General features: G+C 41.9%; 1 long non-coding RNA gene across 1 annotated transcript in view; it reads right to left on the bottom strand.

The window, feature by feature from the left end:
* Positions 1 to 1,178: 1,178 nt before the first annotated feature.
* The window catches only part of LOC130145375 (uncharacterized), a 35,279-nt gene continuing 8,831 nt past the window's right edge, over positions 1,179 to 27,626 (bottom strand). Inside the window, exons 2-3 of the long non-coding RNA XR_008820506.1 lie at positions 2,133 to 2,234; positions 1,179 to 1,464 (exon numbers count right to left, since the gene is read on the bottom strand). This is a non-coding gene — a long non-coding RNA (uncharacterized LOC130145375). The remainder of the gene's footprint in view (positions 1,465 to 2,132; positions 2,235 to 27,626) is intronic.

Below are 27,626 nucleotides of genomic sequence, written 5' to 3' on the forward strand. Positions count from 1 at the left end.
GTGGACCCTTTGCATAGCTGCTGGAGTTGTTTTAGTTTCCAAACTGACCAAAGAAATTGTAGCAGCTTGGTGGGAACCCAGAAATAGGCTTTCCGCATCTGAGAACTCAGATTTTATCCCAAATTGACCTGGGGGTGTTTATCAGTGGGTAGCTGATATTTACCAAGTATTTCAGGCTTTGCCTGTGTCTTTTAATTAAATCAAACCAACATAGTCATACAATCAGGTCATACATCATAAAAACCAGGTCACCATACACTACTCATAAATTATCATAAAGCATCTGTCACACGCTTAATCTGCTTTTGAAAGTGGGGGCTGCCTTTGCTTAAGCCTGTATCTTAAGCTACTGCTTTAGCCCCCTGTTTGGCAGTGCTTGATCGGAGGGCAAGATTACTTGTGCTTATTGTGCAACATTCAGTGTAGAAGCAGCTGACTCATTATCAAACAGCATCTCTAAACAGGGTGTTTACAGCTTTTAACATTGGTGCAGAAAAGCTAGGAGCTGTGCTAGTGGTCCTTCACATAGAATAATATTTATTCCGAAAGTTAAGAGGGAGTAGAATTGTTTACTTGTTTTGAGATAGGGGAAAAGGTTACTTTGAGGTATGCAGAGTGTGTTAAATGAAAAAAAAAAAGTTTTGAAGAATTAGCAGAGGTGGGGATTAAGGATAATTGCTCACTCTTTTGTCTGCAATTGTCACGTAGCATTTTAGGGCATGGAAGTCTGAGCATTACTGGATTCAGCACATCTCCCTCTATCTCAAACTAAATTGTAGAATGTCCCTCTTCACTTCAGCTGCTGCAGTCACGGTAAAGATACCGTGCTTTATGCTGCATGCACTGTGAAGGGGAGGAAGACATAGTAAAACTCACGTGTCTGTTGACCTCTTGCCTCTGTACTTGCATGAGCTACCAAATCCTTGGAGATAGGTAGCTGCAGAATATAGTACACCAGTTCTTTCTCCTCCTATGTCAAGTGAGGGAATAGAATAACAAAGCCTCAAACTTGCCTGTCAGTGCATGGCTCCTGGAATGGCTGCAGGAAGGGGGTAATGACTGAGAAGGTCACTGTTGAGAAAAATGCCTTTGATAATGTCTCTTGTTCTAAACAGTCTAGCCCAGACCTATCAGACAGACATTAGAGTATTGTATTTCATGTAAGGAGCAGAATATCTGCCTCAGTCAGGACTATTCTGGTTGAGCCTTCATCATGAGCATCTGCCCAGCACCACTAACAACAAGAGAACAACAGTCTGACCACGCCAATTTGTCTTTTGCATGTCTCCATGAGGATAAAGGGACAATTGATCTTAAAGGTGTCTGTACAGGATTCTTCTTTAGTGTGCTGAACGGTGTCTATCAATAGAGGATCTGTCCTTTCTGGTAAATGGCAATATCACTTTCACTTCATATCATCTTCATTGTCCAGGCCTGGTTCCCTCGAGGACGTACCTTACCGTTCTGCAACAAAGCAAACCAGAACTGAGAATTGCTGTGTTCACCGTAATGCTTCTTGTGCTCAAATAATATCCTGCTTTATTAGTGGAAAGAGCAGGCAACCAGCTTCCACAGGGGCTGTGACAATGGACCTGTCAGTCACCTCAAAATTTTAGCTCTGCGAAAACGAAATGGGTTTGTTCAAATCTTCTAGGGACTTCTTTCTCTGCAGTTGCATATATTTGCATAGTGATTCACAGATGAGTGCATGCCAATAGCCACTTCTGTGAACAGATGTTGACAGAAGTATCAACAGAAGTATCAGAGTTACGAGAACAAGTATGTCTTTTTGCATGCACAGAGAAATGCATAATCTAGTGGTATGCTGGAAATTTCAGTTAGCTCTGCCTTCCAACACGTGTATCAAGTCACTGCATGCTAATCAGCCTTTGCAGAAGGGTTGATGCTTCTCAGTAATATTAAGCAAGAATTTAGAATAAGAAGGGTAGAACCAGAAGAGTTGCTCTGCAGTAATATTTGTAATAGAGACACTGTATGCGTACTTTATGACATCTTATTAAAAAAAAAAGCAACATTCAATTTAAGATGGTGTATTTGTCAAACAGTGCAGTGATTGAATATGTTCTTAGTCATTACCATAACAATAATGTAGCAAATATTGAAAAAATTACCCAAAACTTCAAACATTTGGTATGAGTTATTTCAGTAACAGGTCTGAAGGAAACCACTTGGATATACGTCTCCCTCACACGTTGCTGTTATCAAGGTGAAGCCTACGAAACAGGGACATTAAGCTGAGAGCTGTCATAGACCAGCATGACATAGTGGAAAAAAGAACAAGTTTTGAATAGTGTCTCAGCTTCCTTTATGCAGCAAAAATACCTGTTACCAAAAAAGTATGGATAACATATTTTGCTGATGACAGAAGCAAAGGAGGCTTTTATAAATGGCAATACGTTTGCAGATACTAATACATTTTTCAGACCAAAATGCAATTAAGCAGTATGCAGCCCAAACTCAGAGTCAGGGAAGTGAAATGCATATAATTCTCTGGTTCTGGTCCTGCTGTGTTATTCTGAAGCAAGTCAACAGTGCTTTCCAGTAACAGATCAGTTTCTACAACTAAATACAATATCTCAGATGTGCTTAAACCACAGACTTCTTTTTTTCCAGGGTTCTGTTGTGATTAACATGGACTTTATCCACTTTTACCTTACGCTTTCATTGCTGTTTTCTCTCAGGTTATACATAACTAGCGTTCTTTGAACTTTGTTTCTGTTTCATCAGAATATGAGATCCTGGGAAATTGTTTTTTTTCCTTTTTAATACTCTTCATAATGCTTTTGATTTGTGCCCAAGAAATAAAATTTTCCATTGCTAGAGACAGTCTAGTAACACTTTCTTCTTCTTTTTAACATGGCAAATCATCTGAAGCAGACCCTTACCCATCTGGAACTCTCCTTTTATTGCAGACTGGAAGCAGGTGGCTTGATAAGAGCATGCTAAAAAGGAAGCAGAAGGGCAACAGGACAAGGAGTGGGGGATAAGATAGTCAGTTCTTGAAGATTTGTACTTAAAAAGTCAGGTCCAGAAGTCCTGTCCTGAAGGTTAATTTAACTACTCCAAACATATACTGAGAGTTACCAGCAGAGACTAGCTTTTGCTAATGGCTGTTAGATATGTTCTCGGTTTTTTTTAATGCCAAAATGGGTTTCCACATGACTCTGAATACTTGTCTGAAGTTTTGTTCCAATTTGCCAACCCTGATATTTTAGAGTTAGGAAGGAAGGAGGCTTACACAGTCACACAAAATTCTCATGTTGAAAATCCAGTTATGGTTTGTTTGGGGTTTTTTCCCCGCATTACTAAAATGCTAGGGCCCACTTACAAATATGCTAGCTGTGGATGAACAACATATTTCCCTACATGTCATAGCTAAAGCCAAAAAGCAGAGTGAATTGCTACTTCACTGGAGTCCTCCTAGGGGCCTGCCTAAAGAGGGGAATCAGTTCGTGTGCAGGAAAATGCTGCCTACGTTCACATAAATCATTGTGTATCTGCGAGACACCGTATCTGAAAGGGCATGTGAATTCCCTTGCGGTTCTACTAGCTCGGGAGATCTCTTGTGTTTCCTACTTACAGACACAAGAACAGGGCTAAAGGTCTCCTCTCTGGTCCTTTATTAAGGGCATTTTTTATGATTCCGATCTATTTTGTTTGCTCCAAATCTTACCAGAAGTCCCATTTTACAAAAAGTTTATCAGCCTAATTATTTCACAGCATCCCTCTCCATTTCGAAAAATTTCAGCATGAGTAATTTCTGTCAATTTTTATGCAAGAATTTCTCACAGGTTGAAATTTTTATTTTAGTGACTTTGACCTCTTTCAGAAATGCAAACTTCCCTTGGCGTGGCTGTTGAAATAGAACTACTAACATTAGATTCAAGCCCATGTTCTTGCTGTTTTCAATCTCCTTCCTGTATCTGAAAATAATAAAATTGAAATTAGCCAGAGATTTTGCAAAATCCCTCTTTCAACATGATAGTTTGTATTAGTGAGGCCCTTACCACCATTTAGTGCAACACCTGAATAAACCCTAAGTACCTTGATTTTCTTCAGGTCTCTCCGTGGGTTGCCACCTCAGTAAGATGCTGACAGGCTTTGATACCATTTACGTGCTTACAGTCGGCACAGGCACCAAAAAAAAAATAATCTTTTTAATTATATAGGCGGCACCTCATTATTTCCTAGAAATGTTATACTGTGAATTCTCTTTTTTGTGAGATGCTCATGGGTGAGTGTGGCATAGGCTTGAAGCAGAATCCCCAAAACTGAATAAGTGGCCATGTCTGCTGCTGCCATTTACTGAACCACAGTGATCCTGTTCCGCAATATCGCGTTAGTTCTACCAGGCTTTATAGGGCTGACTATCGTACGCGGCACCAAGCGCTGCGATGGACAGATACGCTAGGCTGATGAGCAAAACCACAGACCAGTGCTCAGCAAAACATATTTGGACTGAGGATGAAAACTTTTATATCTTTAAGTTTTTCGAGTTGCGATACCTTGTTTTGCCAGGTCTCTCAGAATTATTCTGTATTTTAGTATATTCAAAATGCAGCAGCCTGCATCCTTACAGGCATTTAACTAGCTTTAGTTTCCCTATTTCATTTACATGTACCAAGTGCCAATTCAGTTTAAGTCATTTTTCCAGTCTTTATAGTAGAGATTTGGACAGTATAACTGTATCTAGAGATAGAGGGCTATTTCTCTGACCCATCCACACAGTAGATGAAGTGAGTTGCCTTAAGAGACGGCAAAATAAGTGTCTGAGTCTCCAAAATACAAAAAAAAGCTAGAGGGAAAACAAGACAGAGTACAGAGGAAAACTGGTTTGAGGGACAGCTTGGGCCTTCTTCCATAAACGTAGTCCGGATTTTATCAGGGATTTCTGAGAAGTACAAGGACAATAACTTACCTGTAGATTTTTCATCTCTGTTGTTTCTGGTTATCATCTTTAGCAATTGTGCTCTGCTAAGTAGAGGACTGAACAGTAAAGCATAGAGCAAAAGTCATCTTAAAACTTGTTGAAGAAGCTAAAATACGAAAAGGATACTTTGAAGTACAGTGAGTCTGAGCTGAAGTGATATTTAATTGATTCTACTAAAAATAAGCATGTGTGTGTAGCTATTCAATATTTTTAACTGATAGAAATGCAAGTTTTTAAAAATTCTGGTTTCTGGAATTATTTCACTGATTAACCTCCCTTCCTTTATAATAAAAATAAAATCACTTTTTGGCAGGGTTCTCTAGCCAATTCACAAGTCTATTTAAGTCTGCTTCCCAAAGTTTTATTTTTGTACCCTATTCGTCAGCAGCTAATGAGCAGTGCAAAGTATCAGTTGCTGGAGCATGTGGTTTGAGCAGCACTGGACTTGCTGCACACCGATTACTAAATCAGAAGTTAGTTGGTAAAGCTCCGGGAAGCAGCTGAAACTTGTTTCGGAGCATTGCTGGAATCACTTCCATGTGTTAGCCTATGAATTAAATAAGGTATCATTATTCTTTCTTCAGGTTTGTTTTAAAAAAAGATAAAAAATCCTCAGACGTTTACATCATTACATCAATGATAGTGAAAAATTAACAAGCTGATTAAAACTCTAATCTTTTATGGTCTTTTGGGTTTGGTTTTTTTTTTCCTTTTTTAAAAGAGCACTTAAAAGCTCCATGTTTATAGGGCTGTACGCACACAGGAAAAAAAGTGGACCAGCCACAAGAGTTGACAATTAAATATAAGAGGCAAAAGGTGACAATAAGAAACAGGAAGCACTGACAGTATCACATAGATTTTTTCGTTTTGTTAAGACTACTGCTAAGGTAGCCAAGTTTGTTTTTCTTTTTTTTTTTTCTTTTCTTTTTCTTTTTTTGTTAAGAAAGCAAGGATGTAAGGATGGATGAAAAACAGGACAATGAGGTAACTGAAGGGGGAGATTGGTGAAAGCAGAAAACTTGCCTGACAATCTTACAGTGCAATAATGGAAAAAGCAATATATTTGAAGGAAATAAACTAGTCAAGCATCTATTATTCTAAGCACCTAAGTACAGTCTTAAATTCATCCCTGCTCTGCGGAACAGTGGAAGTAGACAGGACTGAAGCACAGCCTTATACTTGAGTGCTGTACTGAATAAGAGTTCTGCTGAAGTTTGTGCAAATCTATCATCCAATTGCCACTCCATCCTATGCAGTACTCCTGCCCAAGCCTAGGACTATTAAAGAATTCCCTTTAAATAAAGGGAATAGCATTTTGCCTATTACAATCCAAGTAGTGCTTTAGGCTAGGTAAATACTTCCTAGTTCTTAACGTGATATTTAAGACTGTAATTCCCATTTCACACTCTATAATTTAGGTATTAATCTTTGACTCATCCTTGACATTCTACTTTACACCTACAAGTACTTTGGTGCATAGTGCATTTTGGAATCTAACAAAATTAGATATACTGCACTTTGCCAGAGAATGACTAGAGAAGAAGAGTACTTTTTTCCTAAGCTAGCTGGGTAAAAAGCATACTTCTGCAGCTTTAGCAAGTCCATGTGTGCCAGGGCAGCTATTTCACCATTTCACAGGGGTCTACATCCACTGAAGATGCAACAAACTGCAGAAAGGAGAACAGTTTTAACGTACCATGTAAATTTATTTTACAGACTTTTCTATATGTGTGTGCATCTCTGTGTATGTATGTACTCCATGGGAGCTGCTCTGCTTTATATATTTTGTGAATGGTCTCTCCATCCTACCCAGTTCCTAGGGGCCACACCTCTCCAATTAGTTACTTGAATCTGTATTTCAGGATCTCTTCCGATATTTCACAGCCTTATCTAGTGACTTCCAAGACATCAATCAAACAGAATTGTCTAGCTTCTATTTTACTTTCCCAAGTTAGATTGTGTACATGTTAGTGGAAACGCAAGACACTTAAATGCTGTGTAGCGCATCAACAGCATCTAGTTTGGGAGCCAGAAGCTGACGATGGCTGCCTCCTAATGATGTGTCTCTTGGTGCCACTGCTCCCTTTGTAGCATCTTTTCAGACACCCTGCCTGGCACCCACGTCATGGCTGCCAACCCCTGCTCTAAAGCAGGAGCTGATGTATGGCAGAGATCAAGACGTGAAAGGCAATGTCCTGCCTGTAACTGGGGTGCCGCTCTGTGTGCTGGAGCTGGAACAGCTATGTCCTGGAGGAAATTGCTTTCTCTGCTGTTCATGCTGCTTGCCTTCAGCTTGATGTATATTTTTGCCACTTCTTATCATCAAAAATTAGTATCCTCAGTCTCACATGGTTGAGTCTTTGTGCATGGAGGAGTAATAGAAACTGAAAATTTGCAGAAAGGACAAAATGTGTGGCAGAAAAAAAAAAAGAAGAATCCCCCAAGAGCAGCAGCAATGAAGGAAGTCTTGGGAAGGGGGGGAAATTGCACATGGTCACCTAAGGAAGAAGTAATGGTGTGGTTATACCTCCTCAGTGAAATGTAGGAAGGACTTGTGTATTGTGCCTGTGAGTTAAAGCAATGGCAAGACACAGCAGGCCTGCCCTGGTGTCCCACTGATGGTAACAATGGTCTGTCCCCTCCTTGTGCTTGCTTTGTTATTCCCCTGTTTTCTTTCAAGGAGCAAGGAGGCCCTTTTTCCGGCAGCTTTTGCTGCTTATTTCAGTGAGAAAATATTTATATGGTAAATCCTTTCAGGCAGGGATTATTTCTTCGTTGGCTGCCACAGTGGGACTTTTGAGCTATGACTACAGGCATTAGGGACTCAGAAAGGCAAATTATGAAGAAGAAGAATAGTAGTGGCATAATGCAAATTGTGAATGATTTATTTCCTGAAGATTGTTTAAAGCAGACATTCATAGGGCTTAGCTAAATCTTCAGCAAAATCCAGATCCGCAACCATTTGAGGAACAAAATGCAGGCGGGATGGAGCTGTCCCTTCTAATCACAGTAGAAGGAATCCATTGGCTAATTACGTATCGGATATATGATCTTTTCATCCTCAGGTCATGAGTGGGCTCCTCACGGCAGCTCTAGGTTTAGGCAAGGCAGAGCTGCACAGCGACGCAGGCTGCTGGGGAGGAAGGGAGCATTACAACAGCAGTGGCTACAGGGCTCTTTGCCAGAGTCCTGGTTTGGCTGTTTACTTTGCCAAGCAGCTATTGTCAGGGAGTTTCAGTCCCTCCCAGAAGCAGCAGTTGCTGCCCCAGCCCCTCCAGTTCCCCCAGCAGCAGTGGAGATGCAAGCGCAGGTTCTGCAGCAGAAGAGACCCAGCACCCGCGGGGCTTGCGGTGGCTGCTCTTGGGAGCAGCAGCGTTTGCTGGTGCCTTGCAAGGGGGTAGCTCAAGCCACTCTGCTCTTCCCTTGCCAAGTTTCAGCTTTTATCCTCCTCAGAGTATTTATTAGCCAGTCCAATCTGAATATCCATGGTCGTGACTACTCTGGAATAAATTACTCTTTTTTTTCTAGGGGGGAAGAGTGGGTCTTACCCTGTGATTGCCTGTCATCTCTGAGCCATCTTGTTCTTTTGGAGTCAGCTGCTGAATCTCAGACTCACCAGTGCCCTAGCCCAGCTTCAGTTGGTCAGTATAACTTAAAGGAACAAATCAAAGTGATACTGATAGACATCCTCCAAGAGAGAAGATGGCGAGAAGTCTGTAACTACATGACAAGAAATTATTTATTACAGAAATACACATGAGTTTTAAGACTAAAGAAGTCATGGATATGAAAATGGAAGGCCATCTTATTGGAATAGTAATGACAAATAGGTGCTTTTTTTAACCAATAATGACAATATGTGGCTTTGTCACAATTCTCCAGATAATTGGGAAGTCCAATGGATTATTAAATAAATTAAGTAAACAGAATCCTTTTCTGAGGTGACAAAACTCAGTAGAAAACCTTTGCAGAAGACAGAGCTTGAAGAGCAGAATGCTTGAGAAGCTAGACAAATATTTATTGCAAGCATCTCAAATGTGTTTCTTCATTAAGAAGAAAATTATCAACTCTGTTCTTCAAAGGTTCTCACATTTCAGAATATCACGGTGGCTTTCCAGTCACCTACAGAGGACTACAATTCTCCCTTCAGCAAAGTAAGTGAATACATTATTTCTATGAGAGACATTCTAGTTACACCACCTTGCTCAATTATTCATGATATGCACCAGAGGAAAAGCAGGGGGGGGAAGTTCAATTTGCAGCAGAGGAATTGGGAGATTTTAAGAAAAGAAATTATAACCCTAAGGGTATTGTAACACTAGAAAGGCCCACCAGGGAGGTTGCTCTGTCTTTCCAGCGAGGTTTTAAAGTGTAGGTTAGAGAAACATCAGTGAAGAATGAGCTTGGTGAGGTACTTGCCTCAGTGTGCAGGTATTAGATAATTTCTTGAGGTCCCCTTCTGTCTTGTATTTCTGTGAATCTGTGCTGTTATTGTCATTTGCTATCCTTTTATTGATCTATCCCACTATGCTGTTTGTCATTTAGACTGCAGCTCTGCATTAAGTACTGCCTTCAACGTCTTTTTCCTTCTCCAGTAATCCTTTTCCTGGAGAGCATGCTACCTCTCTCTCTTATTAAACACATACTATTTGTGTTTTCCAGTCCTCACCTCCTCAGGCTTTTACAATTGTTTCCAGCAAATTGCATTTTCTCACAGGCTTTAGGCATTGAAAGGGAAATTACAGCCTAGGAGTGAAAGTTCATGTAACTAAAAAATGTTAATGTCTGCCAATATGCACTATTCACATGGGGTCAATCATTGGGCTTGCAGAAGACAGGTATAAAACACAGATTGATTTCAGCAGCGCCAGCATTTGGCTAAAGGAGCCTGTCACACAACAGAGAGCTGCCATAGATAGTGTCCAACCAGTCCCTTCGGTTAGGGACACTTTAATTTAGTCATACACCATATCCTGTTTTTAAGCCAAACCAAGTACAGCACATTCTCCCTTATTTCTACAGCCAGACAACTCACCCTCATTTGTTATGAGATCCACCAAAGTCTCCCTGTGGGCCATGGATGTTGAGCCACCACAGGGACAAACTTTTGAAGGAGGGGAAAAGGAGGAATCTTACCCTAGAGCTCATTTCTGCAGGCTCTTCATAAAAGCAGCTAGGAAAGCAAGACAGTATTTACTCTGAAGTAACCTCTGGGGTAATTGGTTCTGGTTGGCTACTGACTACATACAAAGTACCTCCTCAGGGGTCAGAACCTGGAGCAGGAGGGGTGGTGGTGGCCCAGTTTGAGCTCCAGTTGTTCTCCTGGTCCAGCCCTGATGAGAAATTTGTTGTTGGATGGTTTTGTGGAAGTTGTTCACAGAACTCTGTGACGAAGTATGTTTCCTTCATGTCTTGCTGGCAGAGGCCCTTTTCATCCCAGCACTAAACCATCCTGAATACCAAATTCTTGCCACAGTCAGTGAATTTCAGTTTAGGACCGGATTTAAACAGAGACTGGTTTTATCTGCATTCATTACACAGCTTGGACTGAGCTGCTTGTATTCCTGCACCTACACAAACAAGAAATATGTGAAACGCCCCATATCACAGGGTTACAGACAGCTGGTTTATAGCATGCTGCAATATTCACCCCATACAGCAACTGTTTCCTCCTTCCTCCAGACTCTGCCCTACTCCTTTCTCCTTTTCGGCACGTTGCTATTTCCATCTACCACTTGTAATTCAGATAGAAAACTGAAGTTAGGAGGAATTGACCACACCTTTGCAAGTTGCATCCCTGAAATATCATCTATGTGGTTCCTTTGATGGAAATATACCTGGGTAGACCTTCACCTCGTTGAACCATGTTGGGAGGGTATAGGTACTTGCCAATGGTTTACGCCTGCTAGAGGACTAGCACAAGGAAGGTGTGAGAAATGATTTAGAGGAAGCAGCTGGCACTGTCTGGCTTCAGTCATGATTGTAATGGTGCTGTGCCCACTTACCTCCGCTGCAGAAGCTGAGTTTCCTTTGTACACTCCAAAAGAAATACTGTAAAAAACACTCCCCTAAGTTAGTTGCTACTTCTGTCTTTCTTGCCCATGCCAGGAAACTCTAAGAAGCACAAAATTCTGATTAACTTTTCATATTTTCTCTAAGCCTGCTATAAAGCTACTCGGCCTAGATTGTAGGTGATACCTGTCCGTGCTGACTGGTGATCGTTACAAGACCTCTTGTTTGCAGAGCCCCGTACTCTAATAAATGGCAGAGCTGCTCGTCTCTTGAGTTTAGTGAAGTGGATCCCTTTCACACTTGAAATCCCTACTTGAGATCCCTGGGAGACGTTCTGATAACCTGGGAGCTTCTTCTACTGTTATAACAATGACAGAGGTGTTGTATTGTCACACAGCTCTCCTCTTGCTTGTTTAGTTTCTGTATGTGTATATATATATACGTAAAAATATATATGTGGATTTATATGTTTACATACTACAAAAGATCTTTGTATATTTCTTTAAATCTGGCCTACTTGAAACTGAGATGCTTTTTGTGTATGTTTGACCATTACAAAGGGAGTAAGTGAAACAACTTATTTCCTAGTATGCTTGTATTTAATAATGCTTTGTACTACATGGTACTCAGCTTGGTTTGAGACATGTATAGATAAAAGGTGTAAGGAATGGAGAACACCAAGGCAGGTGATCTGGACAGCCAAACAGTAACAACTGTGTGTTCTCTGTTACAGAAGCTTCGTAACACAGAGCTGTAAGCCATGAATAATCTACATATCTCCCTTCTGAAAAGGAGATTAAAAAAATCCATACTACTTTTATCTTCTCATTATTTTTATTTTAATAGTTTAAGCCCCAAGTTCAAGCTGACTTTAAGTGACTTCTCAAGCTATAAGGGGTGAGGCAGGGGAGGGATTTCCAGAGACTGTCTCGTAGCTTTTGAAGTTCTTTTTACGACAGAGGCCATTGACTGAAGCCTGCAAATATATTAAATACCGCTATTTCTGCTGGTTTGATCATCAGTGCCTAGTTTCTTTCTTCCACCTTCTTTTCTGAAGACATTGTTAGCTTCAATACTGGGCATTCCAAGACTACAAATATGACCATTCAGAAAAGATACTTTGGGCCTTTGCTGATTTCCTCAACGGCTTTTTCAAAATCAATATTTTTTAATTGGTCACTTGAACTTTTTTTCAGTGACGTTGAACCTCTGATGCATGTCACTTCAGAAGCATTTTCCAAACATTGTAGGCGTCATGAAGCAATTTTAGCATAAAAAGAAGAGTATAACTAGAGATGGCGGGGGAGCAAATTACATTTTGTATATATAGTATTAAATGCTTCCATTAGTTGCCATAGGGATGGGCAGAAGTTGGTCTGAAATGACAGCTTTTCTGATGCTTGATGTGTTTAAAAAGAAAACGTTGAGGGGAGGGGTTTTTATTGTTATTATTACCCTGGGAGACTTTTATAGGGTAGGGGGAAATATTAAAGTCATATTTCTCAAAAAAATGCATTGGGCTTACATTAACAGGCCAGGCATCACCTTCACCTCCCTGTGGAGACACTGGCCTCTACTAAATACACATCTTTGTAGCTCCAGGGCTGTAATTCCGCAGCTGCTCTGAGCTTCACATTTCCTTCTGTTGTGCAACATGGGAGTTATCACCACAACCCCGCCTCCCGAGCAGTATCTGTGAATCTGCTGCAGCAGTAACCCAAGAAGAAACACGTCCTGCAATTATTGCTGTGCCCACCCCAATGACAACAGAACTGGTGAGACCTGGTTGTCAGGCCGGGCTCTTCTATTTGCTCACTTTAACATTCACTTGGCTTGAATATTTGTAGTGGCTTTTTGTGGCAAGGTTTTGGTTGCATGGGGGGCTACAGGGGTGGCTTCTGTGAGGAGCTGCCAGAAGCTTCCCCCGTGTGCAATGGAGCCAGTGCCAGCCGGCTCCCAGATGGACCCACCGCTGGCCAAGGCTGAGCCCATCAGTGATGGTGGTAGCGCCTCTGGGACAGCATGTTAAGAAGGAAAAAAAATCCAAAAATCTGTGCCAGTGGGAGAGAGGAGTGAGACTGTGAGAGCGACCGCCCTGCAGCCCCCCAGGCCAGGGCAGGAGGAGGCAGGGGGGCTCCAGGCGCTGGAGCAGAGGTTCCCCGGCAGCCCGCGGTGAAGCCCCTGGCTGGGCAGGCTGTGCCCCCAGCCCGGGGAGCCCCCGGGGGAGCAGATCCCCCCCCGCAGCCCGTGGGGACCCCACGCCGGAGCAGGGGGTGCCCGCAGGGGGCTGTGACCCGTGGGCAGCGGCGCTGGGGCAGCTCCTGGCAGGGCTGGTGGCCCCGTGGGCAGAGGAGCCCAGGCGGGAGCAGGGCTGCTGGCAGGGCTGGGGACCCCGCGGGGACCCCCTGGGGCCGGCTGGGCCTGAGGGGCTGCGGGACCCCCGCCGGGGCAGGGGGGGAAGGGCTGCAGCCCCTGGGAAGGGCTCACCTCGGAGCAGGGCGGGGGGGCTGTCTCCCGGGGGGGACCCACGCCAGGGCAGGGCCAGGGGTGAGGAGGAAGCAGCAGCAGAAACGAGGGATGAACTGACCGTAACCACCATTCTCCATTTCCCTGCACCACTCAGGGGGAGGAGGTAGAGAAATCGTGAATTAAGTTAAGCTCAGGAAGAAGGGAGGGGTGGGGGGAAAGTGTGTTTCTGATTTGAATGGTAATAAATTAAACTAACTTTCCCCAAGCGAAGTCTGTTCTGCCCGTGATGGTAATTGCTGAGCGATCTCCCTGTCCTTATCTCAACCCACAAACCTTTTGTTATATTTTCTGTCCCCTGTCTGGTTGAAGAGGGAAGTGATAGAACAGTTTCGGAGGGCACCTGGCATTCAGCCAGGGTCAAATCACTACAATATTGGAAAACAACGGAAAGCGAGCCCTGGATTTACAGTTCTGCTATGAGCTCCCATGCAATCACATCAATAAACTAAGATGTACGAGTAGTGTATCTCAGTATGTGATGTAAGCCTGAAGCCGTCCAATGTCAAAACCATCATTCATGCCAATCATGACCAGTGTAGGATGCTGGCTGTGTAGTCTGCTGGCATTCAGTCCCTGGAAATTTTGTGTGGATGGTATGTGCACCACACAAGGGAAAACTGCTGGTTGTGCTAACTAAAAAATGTAAATGGTTCAGAAATGACTACTACACAATATGCAAATCAAGAGGCTTAAGCTTATAATTTTCTGTGTTTCTGAAGGCAGTCCATAAAAGAAGGATCTGCCCCGTAAGGAATAAAACTCAGGCACTGTATTTACTGAGTCTAGTCTAAATTCCATTGGAGTCCACTGGACTTTACATTGATTTTTTTCAGTAATTTTTAAACAAGCACCTGTGAAATGAATTTTTTTTAAAAAAAATCTAACTTCTAGGCTGTGCCACAAATGCCTTTTTTCTTCACTCTCTGGAAGACAGTGTTTTATTAAAATTACTTATCAGCCTGGGGGGCACTGAGCAAACACTGAATGTTATTTTGAGAGGACCACCCATAGACTGTGAAATGTCATTTGTCAGGGCAATTATTTGCAGTCTGCCTGTACACGTTGTTCTGTCAGTTCATGGGGATGCACCTCACTAATGTGACTGTAGTGCCTCTAACAATTAGTAAAACCTGAGCAACCAAAAGAAAACCAAACAAAAAAACAAAAACAAAAAACCAACAACTTTTCTTCTCAACAGGGTTGACTGAAAATAAGTGCAACCCACATAAAACACTGGACCTGTCCTTGGCTGATGATTTTTAGAAACTGTCTCCACTCTGGTGTTCTTTTAAAAGACCTGATCATCCATCAGGCTGAGGAAACTGGAGGTGAGGATCTGCATTAGCTGTTCCATGGTGGAATGCAAATTTGGTGTTAATCCTATGAATTCCTACTGAAGGTGCAAAGAGGTTTTGCTCAAAGGCAAGCAGAAATTCTTTGAAATCATGAACAACATGAAGAGTTTGAAGTACTCTCCTGAGCCTGCAGTGTATGGTGAAAAAGGAGGAGGATGTGGGCAGAAAGCAGGCATGTCTGAGGAGACAGGAGAACTAGTGTAGCCCCCATCATGCTAATGCAACACGTAGCTGCAATACATATTCCTCTTTTAGCCCATACTTTTGCTACCAGGCAGAAGTAACTTGACAGCTCTACAGTCTCACTATCATTAAGACAGAATTAGGTTCTTCTGGCTTGTTATCTTGCTTGTCATTTTTGACATGGCGTAGACCTGCAGGATCAAATTCTTCAAAAAAGTACAGAAAGCACAGCAGTATGTAGTTGTACATACTTACACATTTGAAATGCACAAAAAATCCGACTTGTGCACATAAAAAAACCTGTGTCCAAACTACATTAAAGGTGCATGCAAACCTTTCCATATAATATATATTCCATATAATAATTCCAGTAAGGAGGTACAGTCATATTGTCCAGGAATACTCAAGGTATCTGGATGATTTTGACAACTATGCTCACCTTTTTCTTTACAAGTCCTATAAATATTCTCACTGCAAAAGATGTGGCTCCTCAGTAGCTCCAGAGCAACACAGGGTAGGAAACATAAGACAGATGGATGTTTTTCCTGAAGCTCTCATTGTTGATCCATCTTCCTAGGGAAGTTAATCATAAAACCCATAGGCCAAATACTTTTCAACACTGTATCAAAAGTTGATGCAGTTTTCGGAGGATAGCACAGTGTCGAAACAGGAAAGGAGACTGATTTTTATGTAAATTATTCAGACTGGCATTCATATGCATTATTTATCTATGTATGCACAGTGCCCTATGAATATTAAATCTCATCATGTTATTCAAGGACTACACCTTGTAACTTCATTAATACTCCATAGTTATGTCTTTGCCTTATATAAAGTCAGTTGGCAAGAAGTAATTTGATTTTCTTCTAACCAGACTGCAATTCCTAGATTTTTATCAAATGTAATCACGTTACTGTATTTATGTCCAGTTGCCTAGTTACTTTAGATTGTTTATCCTGTTTAAACGAGCAGCCAACTGAAACCAGATCTAGGAATGATCTGCTACCAGTGCAATTTCTCAAAGGCTATCAGGGGTCTGTAAGCAGACATTTGTTTCCAGTTTCCCTGTGCTGGTATTCCCCTTTTTCAATGAAGGTTAAGACTGAGATCGTTGGTACCTGCGTTAGTGCAAATTAAAGGCATTCCCTATTACATCTTTGGCCAATTGCACTGTTGCTTGCATGGGCATAGCTCAAGCTCTGGTGACTGCTCAGTCCCAGGAAGGCACAGAGGAAGGATGATTTTGTTGTCTGTCTTTGCTTCCAGCTGCCACTTTGAATCCTTTTAAAGTTCTTTTGCCGGAACTCCTTGAAAAGTGAGTAGGAAGCTGAAAGGGATGCCTCCACCTCCACAACTGCTGCGTGCTCGTGGGGCAGTGGAGGAAGGCTTACCCAAAACATCTATTTCACTCGTTTCACCCACTTCCCCTGCCACAGATAGCTCTGCATTTCTCTACTTCCACTAAGTCACCTGTGGGAATGAATTAGGGAAAGTTCCTCTTCTTCAATTCCTGCACAGTTTTTAATAGGAAAAAACCAAAATCTGGTCATGTAATTGAGGATGATAATGAACATCTGTTAATGTAGAAGAAATGTGACTGAAGGGTTGGTTTTAAGATATGTGCTCTTCCAAAATCTCTCTTCTCTAATATATTTATCATATAATTACGACTTCAGCCTCTGCTCCCTCAGATGAATGTGTATCAAACTGCCATATATCATCTTAGAATAGACTTCTTCTATGCAGGACAGATAACCTTTGTTCTCCACGACAGCACTTTTAAGATTTTTCTCAACTAGCAACTTCTCGAACTTGTTCATGGCACAGGATGCTGGAGCTGCCTCTTTTCAAGGTCACCTCTCCTGCACTGGAATCCATGCAGTTCTTGCTGTGGAGCTAAATAACAACGTGACCCTGATGCTATGAAAGCAAATACCAAACCTTCCACTGATTCCAAGAGCCAGGGCTACCTTGATGCTTTCTTCATTGTTTCTGGATATTGATATTTTTTTTTTTATGGCAGAAACATTGAAAATAAATACCTCTTCACTGGGAGTGTCTCTTCTGGACAATTCTCCTAAAATTCTTAAGCGGTTTCAGCCTGAGGACCCCATGATGGAGTTGTACAAAATTTTAGAAACTTCTGAAAGCAATGTTAGTCTCTATCACTGTAAAATGTCTGTAACCCTCATTTGAATATTTTTGTGGTTTATTGTATGTTGTGTGCATCATAATATTTGTCTTGCATTACAAATAAGCAATAGAGAACATATTTGTGTCCTAATTTTGCTAGCAATCCTCTCTTTTTAATATATTTAAGCACAAGACTGATAATTATAATTTCAAAACCCCCTATTCTTCATAGCTTAGTGGCTTAAACTTTTGTATTCTTCCTTTATTCTGAATGTATCCCTCAGGAAACAACTCTCTAATAATCACCTTGCCTACACTTCTTCAGTCACACGTTACATTCTTTCACCCACTTTCTTTCAGATTAATATTAGTGTTTGTCAGCAGCAGACTTTTTTTTCCAAAGCTCTGAGTCATTACAGTAATAGTTATGTTCTCAATAGAGAGTTCAGGGTAGGAAAAAACCCCCAGCCCTATGCCTACATGTATCTGACTGATAGAAAACCAGAAGGCCACTCACTCCTTTTAAATGCCAAGTGTTCAATTACTTTCCTCTTGAGGTTTATTTTTGGTTTATTTGTTTAATTTTCTTTTTTTAATTTGGGAAAAAAGTCAAATGTGATGCAGAAGGTCACTTAAGCTCATGATGAGGAATGTAGGCTTCAGATTTTTTCAAAGCATGACAAGTTTTTTCCAAGGTTTTTTTCTTTAGCAGAGCTTGGTTGGTTGGTTTTATGGTCTAGCTCACAAAGAGTTCTGTCTCAGTCTAGTCCTCGGTGGGTATCTGTGTATACTACAAAACCATTGCACTCCTTATCCTGAACAGGGATCTGTGCTGATAAGAAGTCCGGTCAATAGCAGAGGTCTTGCAAGTTTGGCTTCAGGGCTTGACAGAGCACAGGGAAGGTTCTGAGAGCTGGAAAGTAGAGTTTCTAGTTCTACCTACTGCTGTCCTTCCCTGTCCTGCCCCCTGAGGAGCTCTGCTGTTCTTTGGAAACCAAGTCAGAGTACACATCTCAATGTACTGTGCTGTGCAAAACTTTCAGAGTGAGCCTCAAGGATATGTAAAGCCTGATCTGGCTAATACCTAACTCAAAACAGATCTGTTTCACTGGAACATTCTTCTAGACATGTGGGATTTCAACTAAACTGGAGGTAATGGATTGCCCTTTCTGAGAGTAGAGCTCTTTCTGGACTGCAGGACAAATCCGAGCTCACGCTACCATCCTAAAGACTTTGTAACCAGGCAGGCAAGGATTTCCCTCATGGTTATGAATGCCACAGAAGCATATAAATATAAAGGCACTGTTATCTTTCTTGTTGCTGAGTACCCCCTAGTCAGAGAGAGCTCTTAGCAGCTGTCAGAACTGCTGCACTATGATTTAAAGTGAACTGTAAATCCCTGAGATAGATGAAGGTATCGAGATGGATGAGAGTATCGAGACAGATGATCTTGCAATGGTCAGTAGAGAGGCTGCTGGTGATTTCAATGGCTATGCTTGTCAGTTGTGGTGGAAGATGACAATGCGGATTGAAAAAGTGATGGTGAAGAGGACCAGAAGGGCACACCAGTGGCTAGAGGACAGGTGTTATAAAGCATTCTGCAGCATGGAAGGTTGTATTTTCTGAGCTTCTCCTGCCTGGGAGATCTAGTGCCCCTAGGGAAAAAAATGTGTTCCATATTGCTTGCAAACAAGCACACGTGATCCTTGGAGTGCATGAGCTATAGTGTTCTGTCTTCCATTTTTCCTTCTGCATCTCTGTGTTGCCAGACCTTTTTCTTTTTTTCCGATTTTCTGTTGAAGAAAGTCAGCTGGGCTAAACAGACAACTGGCCCCTGGTCCATAAGATAACAGATCCAATAATTACCAGAGGGCAGCTTGGAGGGACCTGTTGTTCAGTAGCCATGGCAAACACAAACTCTCCAAAATGCAAAGAAGGCAGCTTGCAATGTTCTTGCTGTTTGTCTTTGTTTTAATTTGTGTTTAGGAATGAAAATGTTTGTCACACCTCTGAAAACAGGAACATAGTTTGCATGATCCAGATCTACTACTAAGGTGGCACTGTGAGACGCCTACTCGATCCAACCATATTTAGTGGGTTGCCAGTGTAGGAACAGCCATACCAGATTCTACCTGGAGTTCATATAGCTCATCCTTATCTTTGATATTATCTGGGTGTTTTGAAGAAGCATGTAAGAAATCTTAAGAGTGGAAACCCATGGAGTAATCTGCTCACGGGGATTCTTCCTTTCTAACCTGCACCAAAAGAAAAAAGAACTCTGAGGGTTTATTTGTCTTCTGGGGTTTCGTCTTAAAAGCCAAAATAATATATCCTATGCACTTGACACAGAGTTTTCTGATGCTGAAATGAAAACGTAACCTTTCAGAACCCACAGTTTTTAGCACCAGTAATGTTTGCTGAATATGGATTTCAGAGGGCATTTATACCCGATCTTTTGAGCAGAATATCTGCAAATATGGGAAGACTACGCCTGATTGCTTCCTGACACTTCTCTTGGCCAGAACTTCTGAGTCTAAATTTATCAAAGGATCACTTTATCACTGCCTTCTTCAATTTCTGATCCACTACCAAAATCAGACTTTAGGGAACTACAATAAGACCTGCTGGAAGAAGCAAGGTCCTGGCCCTCTTGTGACAGATGTCCATGCAACTTAATAGCATGGCCCTTGTTAGCCCCTAGTGCCTGACTTCATCAGGATTCCAAACAATGTGCAGCTCCAGTAATGCTAAACTAGATGAACTGGAAGCCACCAAGAGATAACTGAGCTGTATTTCAGTTTATTAACCATCCAAGCCCACTTTCGAACTCGGGAAAGGCAAATTATAATTGGAAAGATCTCAGTAGCAACATATTCTGCTTTCACGGTCTATGGGTATGCATGTTTAAGCTATCATGCAGTGACACTGTGCTATTTGATTTATGTTTTTACTGATGCTTTGACTGAGTAGTTTGTTGCAGTGTACTGCTAAATGGAGGAAAAATCAGAAACTGCATCAGACAAATACTCTGTATTTCATTCTAGAAAATAGCTGGCAATTATAATTACTCACCATGTTTCTGGCTCAGAATAAAAGTGGCATTGCACAAAAAAACACACTGAACATTCATCGTGATTAGAAAATGCTCCATACCTTAGAGTGCAGTGGAGACATAAGAATAATTTTAAATGCAAATTAAATTGTGGGGGTAGCAAAGAGAACAGATAAAAGACAGTAAAACAAAGCCTTTCACTTTTCTTAAATTAGCAGGCTAATGTAGTATAAAAAAAAAGCAGTTCTACTCAGATCTGTGCTAAGAGCTTTCATTTCATCATAATATAAAACAGCAGACCCGTCACCTTTCTCTATTCAGTACTCTTGATTTCGAGGTTGAAGTGAAAATTAGAAGCTGTTCATTCTGGCTCACAGACTGGGTTGCATTTGCTTAGTCTTATTCCATGACAGTAGGATGGAAAGAGGTCAGTAACACTGGTAAGTACTTATCTCTTGCATCTGATTTTATTTATTTATTTTAAAAATTCTTTCACAGTGCTTTAGCTTTTTATCAATGTGTATTTCCTGAAAAAAGCTACATCGTGTGTTTTGTAAAAGGCTGTATCTTAAGCAGAAACACAATGAATCCTCGAGAATGCTTGTATCGGATGTTAGAGCTCCTTCAAGAATGAATGAATGAATTAAAGTAGGAATTCTGTAATAGAAAAGGTTTCTGGATTATCTATATATTTCATAGCATCACCGGAACATTTTGTGTATTGCTTTTTCTGTCTGCCTTGCCCAACAAGCAGTACCAGATAAGAATTAATCTCTTCAAGATGTTATTTGCATTATATTCATAGCAAAACATTTAACAATCTCATTGCCCTTGTGGTAAATGATGGTAAACGTAGGGATTTTACTGAAAGCAAATTATTAGACAAAACAAAATGCTGTGGTTAATTGTTATGAAATACTTAAAAATATCTCAGAATATGAGATGCAACAAGGAAGATCAGAGTGAACAACAAATTCTTAAGGAACCTTGTTGTAATTTTTTTTTTCCTTGGGAAAGTTTTTATCAAATCAAAACTAGGGGCTTAATTTTTCAGTATGAAGGGTGAGGAGGAGTGGGGGAGATGATGGTAGTGTCACCTCCTGTTGCTAAGTAACAACATCTCCTGGCCATTTTTATCTGATAAAGGAAGTCCAGTTGACGTTATGCATTATTCATCAGAGTTCCAATCAAACAATCAAAATTGTTTGCTTACACTGGGGACATTTAGTAAGATCAAAGAAACCCTCCTTGAAACTGCTGGAGCTTACACCAGTGCCAGGCAGCTCTTGATACTCTGCAGTAAGTATCGTTTCTGGTTTGGGAGTGCTACAGTAGAGTGAATTGCTGAGGAATTTTAAAAGTTTTCTCATCAGGATAGGCTTCTCAATTTTAGAAAGGACTGCATGTTGATCGATGAAAACCGAATCGAAGGAAAAAGGGAAAGCTTTGGAACACTGGTTTCCTGATTTTTGCCAACGTAATTAAAGGAATTGCTTGAAGCAAGGGTCAGACTCCCTGTCTCAAACCTTTCTGTTAGGTTTGCACAGAGGACTAGAGGTATTTTTGTCTGTCTTAAAATATATGTTGTGCAGAGCTCTTTGTATGCTTATGATTATATGCTGTATCTAACTGAGGTGTGGATGAGAGAACTGGTTTGTGTGCTTTCTGCAAATCCTGTGGGTTTTTATGTGAGTTGTTCAGAGTAGAAGAAAATGCAGAAGGTAGCAAGAAGGTTGGAGAAGGGTCACGATAAGGTGCATAATCCTGGGAACTCTGCCCAGCAGAGGCAAACCTGATTCAGTGTACATCTTGAACAGTTGTAATCTAGGATCTAGCCAGATCTGAGGTTCAGAAGAATGCCAAAAATACAAACCTTAATGAAGAAGCAGCGCTAGGAGCAGCCTAGCATTTCTTAATGATTGCTCTTACCACATCTTTTAAACCTGATGATGGGATGTTCTGTTGCTACTTCTGGTCGGTAAGTGGGGAGAGGGAAGGCAAGGCTGGCTTCTGGTCATTTAGGTGGAATGAAATATCCAGAATATTGTGTCTTCCTTTCTAGTGCAGTGTTTTGGCATAAGCAGCACAAATGCTATCTTTACTGTGTTCTGTTATAGTAGTGCCTACTCAGAGGGTGCTGGCTGTGGATCTGGCTAAAGGAGGTCCCTGCCCCAAGCTTTTCTGACCTTCTTTTTAAGAGCAAATATAACAGGCAGGTGAATCTAACTATGTATTGAAAGGAATGCAGACTGGCTAGAATAAAGGTGACCGTACTGGGAAGGTACTAGGAATCTTGCTAATATTGCGGTAGGACTTTACTTTTATGTCTTTAGACAAGGATTTAAACCAAACATCCTAAAATAGAAAAGGATACTTATGAAGTTCTATGAATAATGATTTGAAAATGCTTTGACCCTATTATGCCAGATGAAGTACTTTAGTGACTGCCTACACAATTCTTTCCACAAAGAAACTCACCAGCTTTTTTTCTGCCTGACACCTCTATAATCTCTCCCAGGAATCTGACTGATCATCTGTACCGGAGTATTGTACACAAACATCAAGTTCCTTCAAAATGGACTACTTTTTGGATGTCGAGTCTGCTCACAGGCTGTTTTACAGTCAGGGAGCTCAAGGTAAGAAATGCTGGTACTGACTCAGAAAATGACTATTTTAAGTGTACATTTAAGATGTATGGGGCCAGACAAGGGCCAGCCCTTGTGACTGACCTACTGAAGTGTAGAGGCCATAGCGAAAGGCCTTCAAAAAGCATGGGGTGCAAAAGGTATTACAATAATCTGCCCTCTCAGAGGATAAGGAAAACCTATGACAACTGTTGGGTGCGCAGGAGCAAAAGGAACTGCCAAGATCCAGATTCGGGTGTTGTAGAACCCAAGTGGACAAGTCAGAGGGGACAGCAGTGGCTCGCTGCTTGCTGTGTAAGCCTGTGGCGTCCTTTCCCTTCCTCCTTGCTTATCGATGCTGTCAGGATCATAATGTGGTGTTATTCAGTGCTGCAGGAATAACTGGCTTGGGAAAGCCCTGAGGCAGTCCAGCACACTGTATGCAAACAGCAGGCTCTCCCTAGTCTGCATCCTCCCCTGGGAAATGCTGGCCCCCTCCGAGCAGCAGCAGTGCGAGAGAGGGAAAGGGTAATCAAGCTGCTTTGCCTTAATGTAGTTGAGACTTGTTCACGACATAGATGGTATTTTTTGTAAAGTCAGTTCACATTTTCTCACCAGCTCTATTTTTGGAGAAAACTTGCCATTTCAGAGAGAACGGGGTTTTTTTGTTCCTTAAACTTTAAACACCATATTAAATAGAAGAAAACCGTAAGAACCAAGTAGCTCTATCAGCTTTTTTTGGTTTTATATACCACCTGTTTTCTCAAAATGCGATCCAGCTTTTTTCCACCACTAATTACATCAGTTGCTAATCAAATCCAAAGTCCAGCCAACAGAATTCTGCCTTCACTCTGGAGTGAATTCACCATTCTCTCAAAGCAAGACCTAATCCACCTGAGGGATGCCACTGTCCCAGGACACATGGGGGTTAGTACCACCCCTAAACTTTGGCTCATCTGAGGTGCTGCTCCCTGACACATGCTGCTTTGCCCAGTTGCTGTGATACATTTTCATCTGTAAAAGTAACACAGAAAACCTTTCTTGTCACAACACAGCCTTCTGCCTTGAACAACAGAAGCAAATGCTAAGCACCTCAAAATCAGGGAAAAAACTGGCTGAGGGCAATGACTGATTTTCCTGGCTTTTCCTCCATGTCTAAAATGCAATGGACACCTGGGCATTACTACAAAAGTAATATTAAAATATCATCTTCGGTACTTCTATCAGAACAAACCCCTTTCTATTCCATAGAAACTAAACGTCAGGAATCTACAACTTACTGCTTTACAAGCTATAGCAATTTATCAACAGCATCCCTGTACACTGCAAGGTACGTAGGGGACTATGGAAGAAGGAATATATGCAATGTATAGAAGGAAAAAGAAATTCATGCAATGAAAGTCTGTGGCAGTAATGTGCACAAGGTGACTAATAAGGGTTGCAGAGGCAACCTTTACTGTAAGTATTTCCAAGAGAGCAAGGGAAAAAAACATTATCTTACTCGTACTTGGAGAAATTATATTTTTAGCACATATAGAAATGCTTGTACCGATCAGTTAGAAGCATGACTGAAATTTTAACCTTAGCACCTGGTTGATTGTTTTAATGCAATTATTTTGCTTTTTTAAAATGCAAAATGCGGGGAAAAAATCCATCATGCAGAACTGTATTCCGTGATACAAAAGTCATCAGCAGGGCATTGACCTTTAGATCTGTCACGCAGGCTTCTACCCCTTGGCCAAAACAAGTAGGAGCCAGCACTAAGACGTGGGCATTTTTTGTCCCCCTCCTTGTGACTATTTTATGAAAGATGCCAATGACATGTTTCCACTGTGTACCACAGCAGAGTACAGAGGATCCCAGACCCTAATTACCTCCACAGCTGGAAACAGTACAGTGATGTAAAAGCCATGCTGCACTTATGCTCCATCCCCTTCAACTTTTTGGCTTTCTCTTTGCTCCTTTTACTGCATTTTCCCCAGCTCCTGTCCTTCACATCTCTTACCTCACATGCCTGTGAGACCTCTTTCCTATACTCTAGTACCCTCCCCTCTCTTCACCACTCTGTGTTTGAGGTCAGCTCCCTCCAACAAGCTGGGTGCCAGCAGGCAAATCGCTCGAAGCACAGAAGTGACAATGCTTCTGTTCTACATTCTCAAATGCTGCAACACAGCAGCCCCATGGCAACAGGAGAGGTGCTTGAGGGGAAGGATGGATGGACAACCCCACTACCAATAGTTGCAAGAGACAAAATGTGGCCAGTGCAGAGAGAAGTTTCAGGGGGCTTTCACTGTCTGAGGTAGCACTGAGCATCTCTGAGGTGACAGAGATGGCTTCAGCAGGCCAAATGATAAACCTCTGGAAAAGTTTCATCATCAAGGCTTCCTGTAGCAAATGCCTTTATCGCTATCCTTAGCCCCAAATTTCTTGATGGTAGCATCCCCTTCCTCTGAGCTATCTCACCCCCTGTACACAAGAAGGAACTCAAACCTATCGAGTGTGTGTTGATGCTGCCTGTAAAGCTCTGATTAACTCCTGTCGTTCTTGTACCTTGTGCCAAATTTTAAGGCTGTCTTCCACAGAACAGGCATTGATATATAAGATAATAGCATGGTTTCTCCAAATGTGAGCAAACACCTTTCTTTCCTTTTCTGCCTTCTGAGAATCAAGCTTGTTAGCTCTAACTTTCTGAAAAAACAACCAAAAAATACACTGTGAAGCATCCATCCACCATAAATAGTGTAGCTCAAGTAGCTAGTTTGGAACGGAATAAAAGGTCTGAAAGAAAGCATTGTCACCACATCTACCTAGTGGGATCGCAAGTAACTATTTTATGTTACTATAATAACGTAATGTCATTAGCAAAACATGCTATCAAACAGCATGTATATATGCATTAAACCTGCATTATGATGGAATTGAGTGAAAGAAGACAACAGTATTCTGCCATTTAATTAGAAACAACATCAGAACACATTGTATGGATTATTATTACTCTAGTTATATTGTTAGTTATTGCATTACAAAATGCTCTTTTATGGACTGCAGAATGGGGGTTTATGACCCACTTACTCTTTCTGTGAGATTTGAAGATTTCTGCCTTTTAATCCTTTGATCCTCCAGATCAAGAAAAAAACCTCCTTTCCAATGTTTTCACATTAATGATATGACAATGTTCCAAGTGGCAGCTGTAAAGCACTTGTTCTCATCTGTACCGACTCCTTGCAGGTGGAAGAGAAGGGAAGGAATAGGACGACAATACGTGGGGAAGGAGCTCCCATGGCGTTACTAGCAGACGGTATCAAATCCCAGCTGACCTCAGGCCTTGTGTAGTTTGAGTGCAGGATACTCTGACCTCAGCAAACAGACTGAAATGGGGTTTTGGCCCCCAGCAGCTAACTGGTTCTCTATCCCTTGCTGCCTACACTATTGCCCACGCCTCATCCCTGCTCTTGCAGAAAGCTGCAGAACTGCCTTTGCTGCTGTAGGGTAGGAGGAGAGAGGTGTTACCTTACCAGCTGCCTCCTCTCCCATCCTTTCCTTCTGCAGAAGCAGCCATCACCTCGCTCCCGTGGGCTGAGCGCAGAACAGAGGATGTTTGGCCATTTGGGCTTCATCTGCTGTTCAAACAGCTGTTCCCCGTTTCCTCCAAGGAAAGTGAAGCAGGAGGGATGGAAAAGTCACAAAAGCTGACTCTGGCAGTAGGATTATCTAGATTTAGAAAACTTGGTAAATGAAGCCAGCTGGCTGTAGTCTTCAGATACAAGCCAGAAATATCCTAAGCCCCGCAGCCCTCCCTAACTGTCTCTTCTGTGGCCGTATGTTGGGATCTAGGAGATGGGGGGTGTCCTTGCCAAGTGCATAATGCCTGGTGACGCATCTGCAAATCAGAAGCAGGAAAGAAGGGACTGTGATCCCCTGGATCCAGCCCGTTGCCCACGGAAAGTTTGAATCTGAAATCTAAGCATGGAGCTGGACTTAAATTTTCAAAAATTCTTTTCCCTTTGAAGTGTGTGGAAGATAACTACTCACTCTTGCATGGTAACGTATTCTAAATATAAATGTACCATGAGGGCTGAAAGTGTAAAATAGGGCCTGGAATAGGATTCAGCTCACTTATTCCTCAGGTGTCCTCAGTGAAGATGTTTCCACCTAAGACTTTTGGCTAGCCTGGTATGTATCAGTGGAGAGAAACAGTCACTTTAAGAGCTCTGTTCACCTAATCTTTGACGTCTTCCTAGGGATAATATAAATCTTGCCTTATTCTCTCTACCGACTATGAAAGCCTAGACTTGAGGGAAAGACGCCTGTGCTAATGCCATTTGTTTGCACAGAGGAATCATGTTGACAGGCAAGGTAGGACCTAATTTAGGAAAGGGAGTAACTTCCCCAAAACAGGTCAAGTTGTAATCTAGAGCTGTAAATGTGCAGATCCCATCTCAGCTGTAGCCTACTTTGGAGAGACATCAGCTTTGATCTTGACGTTCTACCTGAAAAAAAGATACGCTTTGGGGCATGCAAAGAAAGACCTCATATCTGACAGAGCTGAGCAGGCTGGTGCAGAGGAGCAGCAGAAGCAGGCTGCTCCACAAGGGAACGTGAACCAAGAGTCAGCAACATGGGCAAAGGCAGCAGCCTGGCCTCTGAGAGGTAAAGCACTGCAGTACATGAGCAGAGCAGGTCCGGTGACAGTCACCAGGTTCAGCCAAGAGTCCAGATCATCAAAGACCATGGTGATGAGTCAGGTATGAGGCCAAGCAGAACATCAAATCAACAGTCTGGATGTG

The sequence above is a fragment of the Falco biarmicus genome, chromosome 3, assembly GCF_023638135.1.
Source record: "Falco biarmicus isolate bFalBia1 chromosome 3, bFalBia1.pri, whole genome shotgun sequence".
Taxonomy (NCBI): domain Eukaryota; kingdom Metazoa; phylum Chordata; class Aves; order Falconiformes; family Falconidae; genus Falco; species Falco biarmicus.